We start from the raw sequence: 14501 nt of genomic DNA, 5'->3' as shown, positions 1-14501 counted from the left end.
AATTTCAATCACTGTGCGAGTGGAGTAATCCGGACTCTCACTGTCTCTTGGAGGAGTCCTGTCAGGATTATCTTTTTGAAATTCTGATGTATATATCGCAAATCATAAGTCTCAGCTTCTCTACGGCTCTCTCACTGCGCTCTAAAAGGACAATTACCTAATAGGTTCGCTTTAAGTCAAGATCAGAATCGCTTGCTCTAGCTGAAGGAATTTGAATATACCGAACCGATGCATGTGAAATTCTAATTGCTGATGTGCATGTTATGATCGACGCTCCACGGGTTCAGTACACTGATTATTATCGGGCCAAAGTGTGATGTTCCCTTAAAACAGAACTGCACCCAAAAGCCACAGGAAAACCCAGTCCTAATATACCTGAGCAACCCAGCAGAGAACATTCACAATTCTGACTTTAATAAGAGCCCGTAGATGTAATGGTAACGTCCCCATTGCTCCCAGAGGCTCATTTTCATATCATTAAACATCATTTTTCTCAGCAATGAGGGCTCTTATGAGCATGGGACCAACACAGATGTCTTCAGCTGGCAAGCACTCTAGCAGAAGATCAGCCAGTTTTATAGGTACAGATGCCCTTTGAAAAAGACAAAGTACCAGGCAAAACTTGAGATCATACATTCTGAGATGGAGTCTCTGTGGAGTACACCTCTGGTCCAAACTTCAGACATGTCTAATGATTTGTATGACAGGCAGAATGCCATTGGATACTGCTCAATGCTGGCAGGGCTAGTTCAGCGGAGAAAGTACAACTATGCTGTACCTCTAGGATTCACTAGTGCCACTACTCAAACAGGACAGAAAGCCTAGAGAAGGTCCAGGAGGTCTGGAACACATTGCACTGACTGTGACGGATAAGCGCCGCTTGGTGGGCAGCTGCCAACCTTCAAAAAATGTTCCTGGCTCTAACTTTTGCAAACAAAACTGTCCAGATTTCTCCAATAGCAGCATTTGCTGAGCTCACTGGCAAGAGTTGCATTAACTGCATTCATCACTGATTAATTATGAATGCTCAGGGGGAGGACATTACAAATAAGGTTCGTTAACCTGAAACAGACAACAATAGGCTGAACAGCATTGTATTGTACAGTTGTGTAATCAAAGAAGAATACTGCACATGGCCCCTTCATTGGGGTTTCAAGAGGCCACAAGTGTGTTACACAAAGACAATTTGGGCAACTGAAAAAACGGTATTTCAGCCACAAGCATTTATTACCTATCCTCTGCTTGTGCTCAGTCAGTGTCATAGACTTTGAATGGAGGGGCTAAGCACATACTCGAGTACCACTCCATTCGAATTCCTCCTCCTACAGTTTGGGGGTTTCATGCAAAGGTGATGAATGTACTGGAGAGAAAACCCCTTTAAAAAACAATCAAAATTATATTATTTTGCAACATGCTATTAGTTTTTTAGATTTTTATCATATGGGGTGTGTGTCCCTCCCAGCAACAAAATATAGAATATAGCAACTATACTACTGCTCTATATGTACAGTCGTGGCCAAAAGTTTTGAGAATGACACAAATATTAGTTTTCACAAAGTTTGCTGCTAAACTGCTTTTAGATATTTGTTTCAGTTGTTTCTGTGATGTAGTGAAATCTAATTACAAGCACTTCATACATTTCAAAGGCTTTTATCGACAATTACATGACATTTATGCAAAGAGTCAGTATTTGCAGTGTTGGCCCTTCTTTTTCAGGACCTCTGCAATTCGACTGGGCATGCTCTCAATCAACTTCTGGGCCAATTCCTGACTGATAGCAACCCATTCTTTCATAATCACTTCTTGGAGTTTGTCAGAATAAGTGGGTTTTTGTTTGTCCACCCGCCTCTTGAGGATTGACCACAAGTTCTCAATAGGATTAAGATCTGGGGAGTTTTCAGGCCATGGACCCAAAATGTCAACGTTTTGGTCCCCGAGCCACTTAGTTATCACTTTTGCCTTATGGCACGGTGCTCCATCGTGCTGGAAGATGCATTGTTCTTCACCAAACTGTTGTTGGATTGTTGGAAGAAGTTGCTGTTGGAGGGTGTTTTGGTACCATTCTTTATTCATGGCTGTGTTTTTGGGCAAAATTGTGAGTGAGCCCACTCCCTTGGATGAGAAGCAACCCCACACATGAATGGTCTCAGGATGCTTTACTGTTGGCATGACACAGGACTGATGGTAGCGCTCACCTTTTCTTCTCCGGACAAGCCTTTTTCCTGATGCCCCAAACAATCGGAAAGAGGCTTCATCAGAGAATATGACTTTGCCCCAGTCCTCAGCAGTCCATTCACCATATTTCCTGCAGAAGATCAATCTGTCCCTGATGTTTTTTTTGGAGAGAAGTGGCTTCTTTGCTGCCCATCTTGACACCAGGCCATCTTCCAAAAGTCTTCGCCTCACTGTGCGTTCAGATGCGCTCACACCTGCCTGCTGCCATTCCTGAGCAAGCTCTGCACTGGTGGCACTCCGATCCCGCAGCTGAATCCTCTCTAGGAGACGATCCTGGCGCTTGCTGGACTTTCTTGGACGCCCTGAAGCCTTCTTAACAAGAATTGAACCTCTTTCCTTGAAGTTCTTGATGATCCCATAAAATGTTGATTGAGGTGCAATCTTAGTACCCACAATATCCTTGCCTGTGAAGCCATTTTTATGCAACGCAATGATGGCTGCACGCGTTTCTTTGCAGGTCACCATGGTTAACAATGGAAGAACAATGATTTCAGGCATCACCCTCCTTTTAACATGTCAAGTCTGCCATTTTAACCCAATCAGCCTGACATAATGCTCTCCAGCCTTGTGCTCGTCAACATTCTCACCTGAGTTAACAAGACGATTACTGAAATGATCTCAGCAGGTCCTTTAATGACAGCAATGAAATGCAGTGGAAAGGTTTTTTTGGGATTAAGTTAATTTTCATGGCAAAGAAGGACTATGCAATTCATCTGATCACTCTTCATAACATTCTGGAGTATATGCAAATTGCTATTATAAAAACTTAAGCAGCAACTTTTCCAATTTCCAATCTTTACGTAATTCTCAAAACTTTTGGCCACGACTGTACAAGAACATGACTGCTGTAATACTACCCCCCAAGTGTGATAATATTACCACTATTATATTGTTCCCTATGTATATGAATATGGCTACTATAATACTGCCCCTATGTACAAGAACATAACCTCTATAATAGTATTCTTACATACTCAAACACTTCCTCCTATATATTAAAATATAACCACTATAATACTGCTCCTAAGGGTCCATTCACAGGACCATATTTCCGCAGCCATTCCACAATTTTACAGAACGGGTTCGGACCCATTCATTTCAATGGGGCCGCAAAAGATGCGGACAGCACACCGTGTACTGCTCATATCCGTAGTTCTGTTCCGTGGCCCTGCAAAAAAGATAGAACATGTCCTATTTTTGTCTGCAATCACAGACAAGAATAGACATTTCTATCATAGGGCTGGCCATGTGCATTCTGCAAAATACGGAACTCACGCGGCCGGTACCTGTGTTTGCGGACAGCAAAATACTGTTAGTTATGTGTATGGACCCTAATGCAAGAATATAACTACCCTAAGGCTTTTCTCACACTAGCGTTAAAATCATCTGGCTGGCTGTTCTTGCAGAGGAACAGCCTGGCAGAGTTCATCTTATCCAGCATAGCCGAAAAGGGACACAGCACTGCCAGGCTGGATTTTGTCTGGCTGAATCCCGAAACTAATGCCGGAAACAGGCCGGATCCCTGCTGGTCCCATTATAGTCAATGGGCTCTGGCGGGGAAAGGCAGTATCAGGCTATGCCGGATATGCTGAACCCTGGCAGGCTGTTCCTCTGCCAGAACAGCCTGTCAGATGATTTTAATGCTAGTGTGAAACAGACCTGCTACTGCTTCTCTGTACAATAATGTAACTACCATAATACTGCCTCTGAATACAAGAATATAACTACTATAATACTGCCACTACATACAAAAAGATATAGCAGTTACTACAATACTGCGCCATATGCATAAATATAACTACTATAATTTTTCTCCAATATGCAAGAATACAACTAGTAACAATGTACTATAATATTGTCCCTATGAACACAAATATAACTACTCTAAAACTGTCTCTATGTACAAGACTATAACTACTAATAATGCTTCTTTATGCAAGAATATAACTTAAAAAATCATAACGAGGTATCAGAGGAGGGCAACTAAAGTAATAACTGGAATGGGGGGCCTAGAGTACCCTGAAAGATTATCAACATTAGGGTTATTCACTTTAGAAAAAAGACGACTGAGGGGAGATCTTATTACTATGTATAACTATATCAGGGGTCAGTACAGAGATCTATCCCATCATCTGTTTATCCCCAGGACTGTGACTGTGACGAGGGGACACCCTCTGCGTCTGGAGGAAAGAAGGTTTCTACACAAACATAGAAGAGGATTCTTTACGGTAAGAGCAGTGAGACTATGGAACTCTCTGCCTGAGGAGGTGGTGATGGTGAGTACAATAGAGGAATTCAAGAGGGGCCTGGATGTATTTCTGGAGTGTAATAATATTACAGGTTATAGCTCCTAGAGAGGGGTCATGGATCAAGGGAGTTATTCTGATTGCCTGGATGGAGTCGGGAAGGAATTTTTTTCCCCTTAAGTGGGGAAAATTGGCTTCTGCCTCACAGTTTTTTTTTTGCCTTCCTCTGGATCAACTTGAAGGATAACAGGCTGAACTGGATGAACAAATGTGTTTTTTCGGCCTTATATACTATGTTACTATGTTACTTATATACTATGTTACTTATAACCTGATAAAACTTAACAAAACAAAATCTTGCATCCCGTTGTTCTCCTTCTACTTCGCTCACAGAAACAATTAAGGTGACAGCACTTACTCTGTTTGCCAAGTGCTGGAACTTCCATCATTTCAGTGTGATTCCTTAGTCAAACAAGTCACGGGATAATGAATGAAGTGTCACTGACAGTCTCTCACATAATAATCTATTCTTAGAAGAATACACTATGTAACCATGAGAGACTGCTTTGACAACTCCAAACCCTAAAATAATATTTAACTATAAAATAGTGAAAATGTTAGAAGATGTTTTCCCACAATACACATATCCCCTATCCACAGGATAGTGGCAAAGTATCTGATCGGTGGATCTGACTGCAGGTACCCTACGATCATGAGAACGGGGGTCCTGTGTCAGGGTAGGATTTGGTTAGAGGATAAGTATGTATTTAGAGACAACCCCTTTAACATGTCAACCGTTTGCCCAGTGAAGAGGGAAGAATGGTAGGAGGACACAAATTTAGGACACATTTAAAAAAAAAATTGCCTCCAAAGGTGAACATAGCCTTTAACTAGACAAAGCACTGAATCCAGATTACATAGGGTTGTAAAGTAACTAAGTTTAGTGATAGCCAGATCATTATTTCTAATAGTTAAAGTGGTTTTCCATCTTCAGGGGACTTTCAGGCAAACCCCCTCAGGTGGCCAGACTTGGGGAGGAAGCATACTTACCTGCTCCCTGCCACTGGGTTCCGGCTCCTTCTCTCCCCCACCTCCGCTGCCATACTCCAGTCCATGTGCATAAACAGTCAGTTTTTTGGCCCCCACAGCCAATCACTGGCTGCAGCAGTGACGCATCCCTCTTGCATCACATCAATGAGTCATGTGATGCAAGGGGGATGTGTCACCGCTATGACCACTGATTGGCTGCAGCAGCCATCAAACCGGATGTTGACAAAGGTGACAGGAGAGTGAAGAAGCTGTAAGACAGTGGCAGAGGGCAGATAAATATGCCCCCCCCCCCATGCCAGGTATGGCCACGTGGGATGGTCTGTCCAAAAATCCCCTGAAGATGGAAAATGCCATTTAATAAATGTATAATAGGCTTTATTCTACAGGCTTTGCATGTAGCAAATGTAGTCCAAATGTTCACAAAGGAGTCATAAATAGGCCTGTATTACACAAACAGGTTATCTGATCAATATCTGTCCAATCAGACCAATAGTTGGTGTGTATACCAAAAGATCTATATATTTAATTGGCCATCTGACCAATGGTTGTTCAAAAAATCTGTCAGATAATCTGTTGGTGTAACACAGGCCTAAGAGACAGTAGCCCCTATCAACAAGTCGCAGAAGAAGACACAGGAAACCCTTTAAACTTTGGACATTTGACCTCCTTAGCATCTTTTTAAAGAAAAATTGGGGGACAAAATAGCATGGTCTACCACCCTATTATGTGTCATTTTTGGCACACAGCACTAAACTGTATAAAGTACTGTGTAAAGTACAGTATTTAACACAAAAGAGGGCAGTATAGTATTACAGATGGATCTGGATAGGTTGGAGGCTTGAACAAATTGGTAAATGACAATCAGCATCAAAAACGTAAGGTTGTGCACACAGAAAAGGAAAATACATGCCAAGATTACTTGTTACATGGGAAAACATTTAATAAAAGTGACATGTAAATGGTCAAGGACATACTGTGGTTCTACCACTTTACAAATCACTAGTCAGACCACACATGGAGTGCTGTGTACAGCTATGGGAACCAGTACATGAGAAAGGCATAGTAGAGCTTGAGAGGTTTCAAAGAAGGACAACTAAAGTCATAAATGGAATGGATGGACTACAGGATTATCAAAAGTAGGGTTATTTAGTTTAGACGACTGAGGGGAGATCTAATAACTATGTACAAATATCTCAAAGATGAATACAGAGATCTCTCCCATCATCTAGTTATAGACATATCCACAAATTTATTACAGGAGGCGCCAACTTAAACCACAGATGTAAAGACCCAAAGAAACGACTCCACCAACAATGTATTTATTGACCTTCTTTAATAAATACATTATCACAAGTGAGATCCTAACTTCCATTCTGGACAAGTTGTGTATTTAAGATCTACATATGACCTTGATAAGGGAGTGAGGGGTTTGCAAGTGTCTCGAGCTTTATCTTGCCAACCCCCCTTCTTGGTGGAGTGAGTACACATTCGTTTCTTTGGGTCTTTACATCTGTGGTTTGACTTGGTTCCTCCCGTAATATATTTTTTGGTTGTTTATTTCTGTTCTATTGTGGTGCCCTTTGGTGGGGACTGAACCCTCTAGTTGAGTGCTGCCATTGCTCATTTCCTACTGCTGGACTCTCCATCTTTGAAGCCATCGCCCAATCTCAGGTGTGTGTATTATACATATAGTGTGCTGTTAGAGCTCCCTGTTTTTATTTTTCCTCTCTAACTCCTTTTTTGCATGATCTATTTGTACCCGGGACGGTCATCTATTTTCCAAAGTCCCATAGAAATTAATGGAAAGTGGACTGCGCAAGCGCAGCCACAGCTCCATTCACTTCTATGGTGCTGAAGGAAATAGCCAAGCTAGTGCTCGACTATTTTCGGCAGTCCCATAGAAATGAATGGATGGTAGCCGTGCATGAGCAGTCCTCGCTCCTTCACTTTGCGACCTCTAGTCTAGAGATAGGTGCGGGTCCCAGACATTGGGGGCATATCCTAGCAATATGCCTCCAATGTATGAGATGGGCCAATCCATTTAGGAGAGTTGAAAAGGGGTCTGGATGTGTTTCTAGAAAGTAAAGGCCCTTTTACACAGGCTAAGGAATGGCGCAATTATTGGAGATGGACTTCCCTAGGAACATTCGTTCCCAGTAATTGCCCCGTGCAAATGTGTCAAATGAGCAAACTCTTGTTCAATGGATGACTGCATCTTTTATGCAGCACATAAAATTATGGTTTTCTGACAACAGATCACCCTACGTAATGAGGGATCTGCTGACATCAAACAATATATCTGTATGGGGACGAAGGATTGCAATAGCAATTGTTCATCCTAATACAGAGGAGATGATTGCCGCATATCAATGCCGCTCTCCTGTCTGCTCAACAATAGGCAATTATCAGGAGCAAACAGTTTGTTCCAGATATAAGCTTGTCAACCAGTTCATGTAAATGGACCTTAAAGGGGGTCTCCAAATTGTAATAAAAATTTCCCAGAAACAGTAAATGTATTAAAATAACAAAGGGACTGATACCTTTTTTTCTCCCCACCACTTTATGCACTGTGCTCCCCTTTGTCAGGGTTTGTTTTATTAGGTGCAGCAGTAATGTCCAATATTTACCACCAACGCATACGGAACATTACTGCTGCAGCCAGGAAGATGACATCATCGCTGCAGGACCAGATTTTGATGTTAGAAGTGGCAGGGGTAACAAAATGGTGAGTATCACTTCTTTTGTTACTTTAACAACAACCACCTTAACAATATTACAATTTATAGATTCAAAAATACTGGAAATAGGTTGTTGAACCAGGAATCTATTCTGATTGCCACATTTCGAGGAACATTTTTTCCCCTAGGGGTATAGACAAACGGAGCAGTCGTGTGGAGCTTGTGACGTGGCCATGATGGCTGCAGCGGGCTCTAATTAAAAAACAAATGAAAACTGCACAGTTCATTGTGTCTGTATTACGGCTGTGTGGTATTGAAGGTGCTGTGCGTCCATTAACAATACAGATCCACTGAACAGCTTTATTAGCTTTATTAGAGCCACCCCACGTCCGCACCATTCAAAATCCACGCCATAGGTCAATCTCCATAAGTAAAAAATGATACTTGGCAAATCTCTTTCACTTTGCTGGTACTGTAATACGCTGCGTTTTTTCTGCACGAGAATGTTGCATGGAAAAGCTACTTGTATTCCGCAAGATGTGCAAAACTGCGGAACCACAAAACAGGGATACTGACTGTGTGCATACCACGTTTTTTTTAAACTTCTGTAGAGATGTCCTATTTGGAATGGACAAACAGATGCTTTCCGCATCTTTTGTGACCCCATTAAAATGCATTGGTCATCATTCAGTCTGCCAAAAATGCAGATTGGATGTTGACCAAAAATACGGTCATGTGCATGAGGCCTTAGGCTACCTGCACATGCTGCATATTTGTATGCAGAAAATCCAGTAAGCACAGCATATAAAGTTCTGTGCGACAAAATATTGTCGTACTGGCATTTAAAAAGTCATAAATTGTCCTCTTGCCCAAACTGGTGTAGTCTACTTAATGAATGACCCCCAATTTAAATGTGAAAATTGACCTGTCTTGCAGATTTTGAAATCCACAGCATGTCAATTGCATGTGATTGTGCACTTTACATATCGTGGTTTTTCCAATAGACTTCAATGGGGTTGTTAACATAAGCAGAAAGTCTGCACCTAAGGGCTCATGCACACGACCGTATACCCTCCGAGACATACAGTCCATGAGCGGGCCATATTTCCCGGAGCGGCATACATTGTGCGCACGGGAGCGCACAGCATCATAGCTTACTATGATGTTGTGCGCATCAGGCCGCCCGCGGGGCTATTGTCCGGCACTCATAATATCATATGAATGCGGGACAATAGTCCCATGGGAGCACGATGCGCACAGCATCATAGTAACCTATGATGCTATGCGCTCCTGTGCGCACGATGTATGCCGCTGCGGGACATATGGCCCGCTCATGGACTGTATATCTTGGAGGGCATTCAGTCGTGTGCATGAGCCCTAAATCTGAAATAAAAATTGCACCAAAACCGTAATAAATAGTGCAGATTTATGTACAGTTTTTTGGTGCGGATTTTCTGCATACATATACGCAACATGTGTAGTTACCCTTAGCTTCTGAATGTAAAAAAAATGCTCTCATTCACTGACAGCAAACAATGATATAGAACATGATGAGGAGGTGCAACACAATACAAATTTCAGAACTTTTTAACATGATAGATAAGTGATCAAACATTATTACAAAACTTAAAACCTTTCAACCCCTTTCACACAAGCAAATTTTCCATCTGGATGCGAGTAGGTAGCATTTGGACTGAATCCTGACCCATTCATTTAAAGCGCAGCATTGTTTATACCTGATCATCTCTGCGTTCAGGAAAAATCGCTGCATGTTCTATATTCTGCGTTTTTCACACAGCCCCGGCTCCGTAGAAATGAATGGGGCTTGCGTGAAAAACGAAAAAGCATCTGGATGCAATGCGCTTTTCACTGATGGTTGCTGGGAGATGTAGATTGTTATTCTTCAGTTTTATTCCACGCGTCAAAAACTGATTGCATCTGCATGGAAAAAGACTGAAACACTGAAAGCAATAGCAGACAAAACTGATCCAACTTGCCTGTAAAACCATCTGTTTTTCCCTGACCAGACTCTGACTCATTCCGTATCGCTCGTGTGAAATAAGCCTTAAGCAATGACATGAACATTCACTACTTTCCAAGTGCTAAAACGTCTTGGTTACTTTTTACTTCATCTTCCTCCATAGCATCTGTGTTTAATTGGGTCATGAGCGCCCCGTGCTACTCACTGATCATACTAATCGAGTGCCCCCCATATCCACAGTCTTTTCCCCCACCACTCTCCGGGTTTGTTAAGAGTAAGGACAGTTGTGCCACTTACCGGTCACTCTGGAGGCGTCAGCCTTTTCGGGATGTCCAGCTTGTGCTGTCGTTGGTCTCCAATGGAGCGGTGTTTATTTGGAGCTGTCATACATGCAGTGCACAGATAACAGTCTTATCATGAAAGCCAGCTCAGCACATGTCAAAAGCAGGCAGCACTTCTATGAAATGTACATAGTATAGGGGAAAATGAGGAGGAGGGGTGGAGGAGGATGGAAGAAGGGAAGGGAGGGGGGGTTCTCCCTCTGTACCTCTGTCACACTGACTGCTTCTTTCTCCTGATGGGAGCAGAAGGCACCCCCTCTGTGAATCCCTCCCCTGCACTACCCCCCTAAATCTGGCATGGCGACTGGGAAAGTGCAGCTAATTGAAAGGACATGCAGAACTTCTCGATGTGTCAGGAGCCCTCTGCTATTAATCAAAGACCATATGAGACTTGCTTTTGCCTATGGTGTTTGCTGGCGAATAGACGGCAGACGGGATGATTATTTTTTTTTCATTATTTACTTGGGTTTTGCTCAATGCTTAATCACAAACAGACGAACCAAGGAAAAATAGTAAAAAAAAAAAACATGCAAGCTCCCCCCCATCTTTATAAAGGAATTTATTCTGCACTAGTAAACCCTTTCATTGCCAGGGTCACATTCATAATGCAAGTGCACCTACTTACTCGGGGCTATTCAGGAAGCCAGGCATTTCCAAGTTTAATTCTGCACAGACCACAATGGAGCTCACCTCAAAGGCCGATGGGGGATTGTGGCGAAGTGCGCCTGCTGCAGCCCATTCAAGTGAAGTAACCTGTGGTGGGGGAGAAAGACAGGACTAATGAATATCTCAATTATTCCAGGGATTCCCCTTAGCTGCTAAATGGTAATTACAGGGGTTTTCCAATGTCTTGGAAATAAAGCAGTTTTGGAGATTCTGTCATTTCTCCCAAAAAGCAGTAGAAAAAATTTGAAGAAATTCTTAGACACATGCAGTTAGAGCTATTTCTATCTTATACATCAATGGCATATTGATAGGATGCATACTCACTTTATGATCAGTGGGGATTAGATCTCTGGGACCCCATCAATCCTCAGAATGAAGGGACCGCAGTGCTGATTCAGTGCTCCGTCCCCTTCACCCCTTTTCCCTGGGCAGTAGTCTTGAACGAATCGAGCTTCGGATCATAGATCTGAAGCCGTTTCATTCAAAAACATCCATATAATGCATTCAAATGTATGGGCTTTGGGTAGGCAAAATTCTTATTGCCCGAAGTCACGTGAAACTTCAGTGAATTAATTCGGTATTTTTATCTCTGTCACTAAAAACATTTTAAGATAGGAATACGAAGTCAGGTTTGGTACCGGCTGGTACTTTAGTACCAAATCCGACTTTGGATTCCTATTTTAAAATGTTTTTAAAGATGCAGATAGGAATTAATTCACCGAAGTCTTGCGCAACTTTAAGATATGAATTTTCCTACCTGCAGACCATACATTTTAATGCTGTACGGAGACAGCATTAAAATCAAAGCTTTTGAACAAATTGACTTCAAATCTATGATCACCAGGATGACTCTATTCAAATGAATGACGTAGTGCAGCAGTTCCCGCATAGCCGGGTTAAAGAAGTGAATGGGAACGCATCGCGCATGACCGATCACCTCTCCTATTCACTTCTATGGGGGCCCTATAGAAAATTAATGGAGGGCTGGCTGCGAATGCGCAGTGCACCCTCCAACACTTTCCGGGCTCTGTTCTCCATATAGTTGCCGGACCCACACCTATGAGACAATGAGGGCATATCCTAGCAATATGACCCCATTGTCTGTGATGAGACAACCCCTTTAACTTGTGGTTAGACCCTTCATTCTAAGGACTGGTGATGACCTAGGGTCCCCCTCATCATAAAGTGATAAAATATCCTAGCCATATGCCATCAATTTATATTAGAATGCCCCTTTAAAATTCTTCCCATGTCCTCACCATAGGGTGGCCACTGGCTTCACACCAGAAAGCCGGACCTCACCGGCCACGTCAACCTCTGAAAAGCCACGCCCTGGTGCAAGAGTTCAGCTTGGGTTCCCCTTCCCTCAGTGCTTTGTGGCAAGGGACAGGGAAACACATAGCCTTCATGCCACCTGAGGCAAAAATTGAAACAGCATCCCCCCTCAATCCAAATTCTTGACCTAACCCCTTCCCTTCAGCCAGAGGTGTAACTTGACCAGCATTTTCTTTCTATAATACCGGTGTCTTCTTATATGGCACAAAGGACTTTGGGCCCCCTCAGGCTCCTGGGCCCGGTAGCGACTGCTACCTCTGCACCCCCTATAGCTATGCCCCTGCCCCTGCCTCTGTGAGGCCACACCCCCATCGCCAGCCAGGGACAAAAACCGGAGGAGGAGAGGGAAGAATTTTCTTAATGGAAGGTGAGCTGGGGGCAGCCGGGGTGCTTCTCTCCTCCTCAGTCAGCACAGGGAGCCATGTCTGCGGCTCTAGTGACTGACTGGGGGTGAGAGAAGCCGCAGTCCGTTGCCGCAGCTCACGCTCAAACAGCACAGTGCTGCCGTCTGAGTGTGAGCTACTGAAAGGGTGGACATCCCTGTGTCCGTCCAGGCCCTGCGCCGGACGGAGGACAGGGAGTCATGAAACCGGACTGTCTGGCCTAAAACCGGACGTCTGGCCACGCTTCCTCACCACTGCTCTTGGATTTACATTAGGACTAATTGACAGAATGTGTTCACATATGGCATTTTTCACAGATTTGTTTAGGCAATTTTAGCAAAAAAAATAAAATAAAAAATACAGGAAAATATTGTCATTTTTTTTCACGGAAACATGAAGCATAATTGCATTAAAGAGGTTGGCCTATCTCATACATTGGTGGCATATCACTAGGATATGCCACCAATGTCAGATAGATGCAGGTCCCACCTCGGGGACCCACATCTATTTCTAATATGGGGTGCACCGTGCAAGTACAGCCACCCTCCAATCCCTTCTATGAGAGTGCCAAAAATAGTCAAGTTCATCCTCAGCTATTTCCGGAGAGGTGGGCGTTCTTTTATGGGAGTTCTGGAAACTCTTTTCGGAACTCCCATAGAAGTGAATGGAGAGCAAGCAACACATGTGCACTTCCCTTCGCTTTGGGAGGCCTGTTCTAGAGATAGATGCAAGTTTCAGAGGTGGGACCCGCACCTATCAGACATTGGTGGCATATCCTAGCGATATGTCACTAATGTATGAGATGGGCCAACCTCTTTAAGGCTTCATCTACACGGATCTACAATGGATCCACAAAATACAGATACCTTCCATGTGCAGTCTGCATTATTCTCACTCCCCTCAATAGAAAGGGCTATTCTTGTCCCTATACAGACCAGAACATGCCATGTGAAGGGCCCCATAGAAATTAATGATGAAAAATATGGTCATGTACATGAAGCTAAATGTGACCATGCTTTAACTACATTATTAGTGAATGCCACACAATGACACCATCTGACCACCATCTCACAATGCCCCCACTGCCCGATAACTGATCTTCAATCACCCACTTCCCACTTGGACAAACGTACTGATATTCCTACATTCAAAGGGGGGGATCTATCAAAACTGTAAAGAAAACTGGCTTAGTTTTGAAATAGAGGTGTGGTCCGCAAGGGGTCCTTTTAAGATGAGATAAGTGTTTTGTGACGCCAGTTGCAATCAAGCAACAACGGGACAGAGTCCCTTATTTTTTTTTTTTTTCAAAACAATTTATTCCTTTTAGTACACAGAAAATTTTACATCAATGCTCACAAATATACGATACATATATTTCACAAGTATTGGTTGCAAATTAGTAATAATTATATTGTTTCTGACAATAGCCAAATAAGGAGCATTAGATCCGGTGAATGAATAATAGAACCAATTAAACCTTAGAACATATCTTTCGGTTAACATATTCCTCTCTTCACTTTCTATGAACTACACTTTTTTCCAACATGGTCAGTCAAACCCTGTGCATCCCTTCAAGCATAAACTTA

The 14501-nt window shown here is 42.9% G+C and overlaps 1 protein-coding gene across 1 annotated transcript in view; it reads right to left on the bottom strand.

Annotated features, from left to right (window-relative positions):
* Positions 1-10774, bottom strand: part of RIPOR3 (RIPOR family member 3) — a 174643-nt gene extending 163869 nt beyond the window's left edge. Inside the window, exon 1 of the mRNA XM_044296572.1 lies at positions 10488-10774. The gene's annotated coding sequence lies outside the window, so the exon portion shown is untranslated. The remainder of the gene's footprint in view (positions 1-10487) is intronic.
* Positions 10775-14501: the final 3727 nt, after the last annotated feature.

This window comes from Bufo gargarizans, chromosome 6, assembly GCF_014858855.1.
Source record: "Bufo gargarizans isolate SCDJY-AF-19 chromosome 6, ASM1485885v1, whole genome shotgun sequence".
Taxonomy (NCBI): domain Eukaryota; kingdom Metazoa; phylum Chordata; class Amphibia; order Anura; family Bufonidae; genus Bufo; species Bufo gargarizans.
Note: the sequence above shows the minus strand (reverse complement) of the source record. Positions and strands in the feature narration are given on the sequence as shown.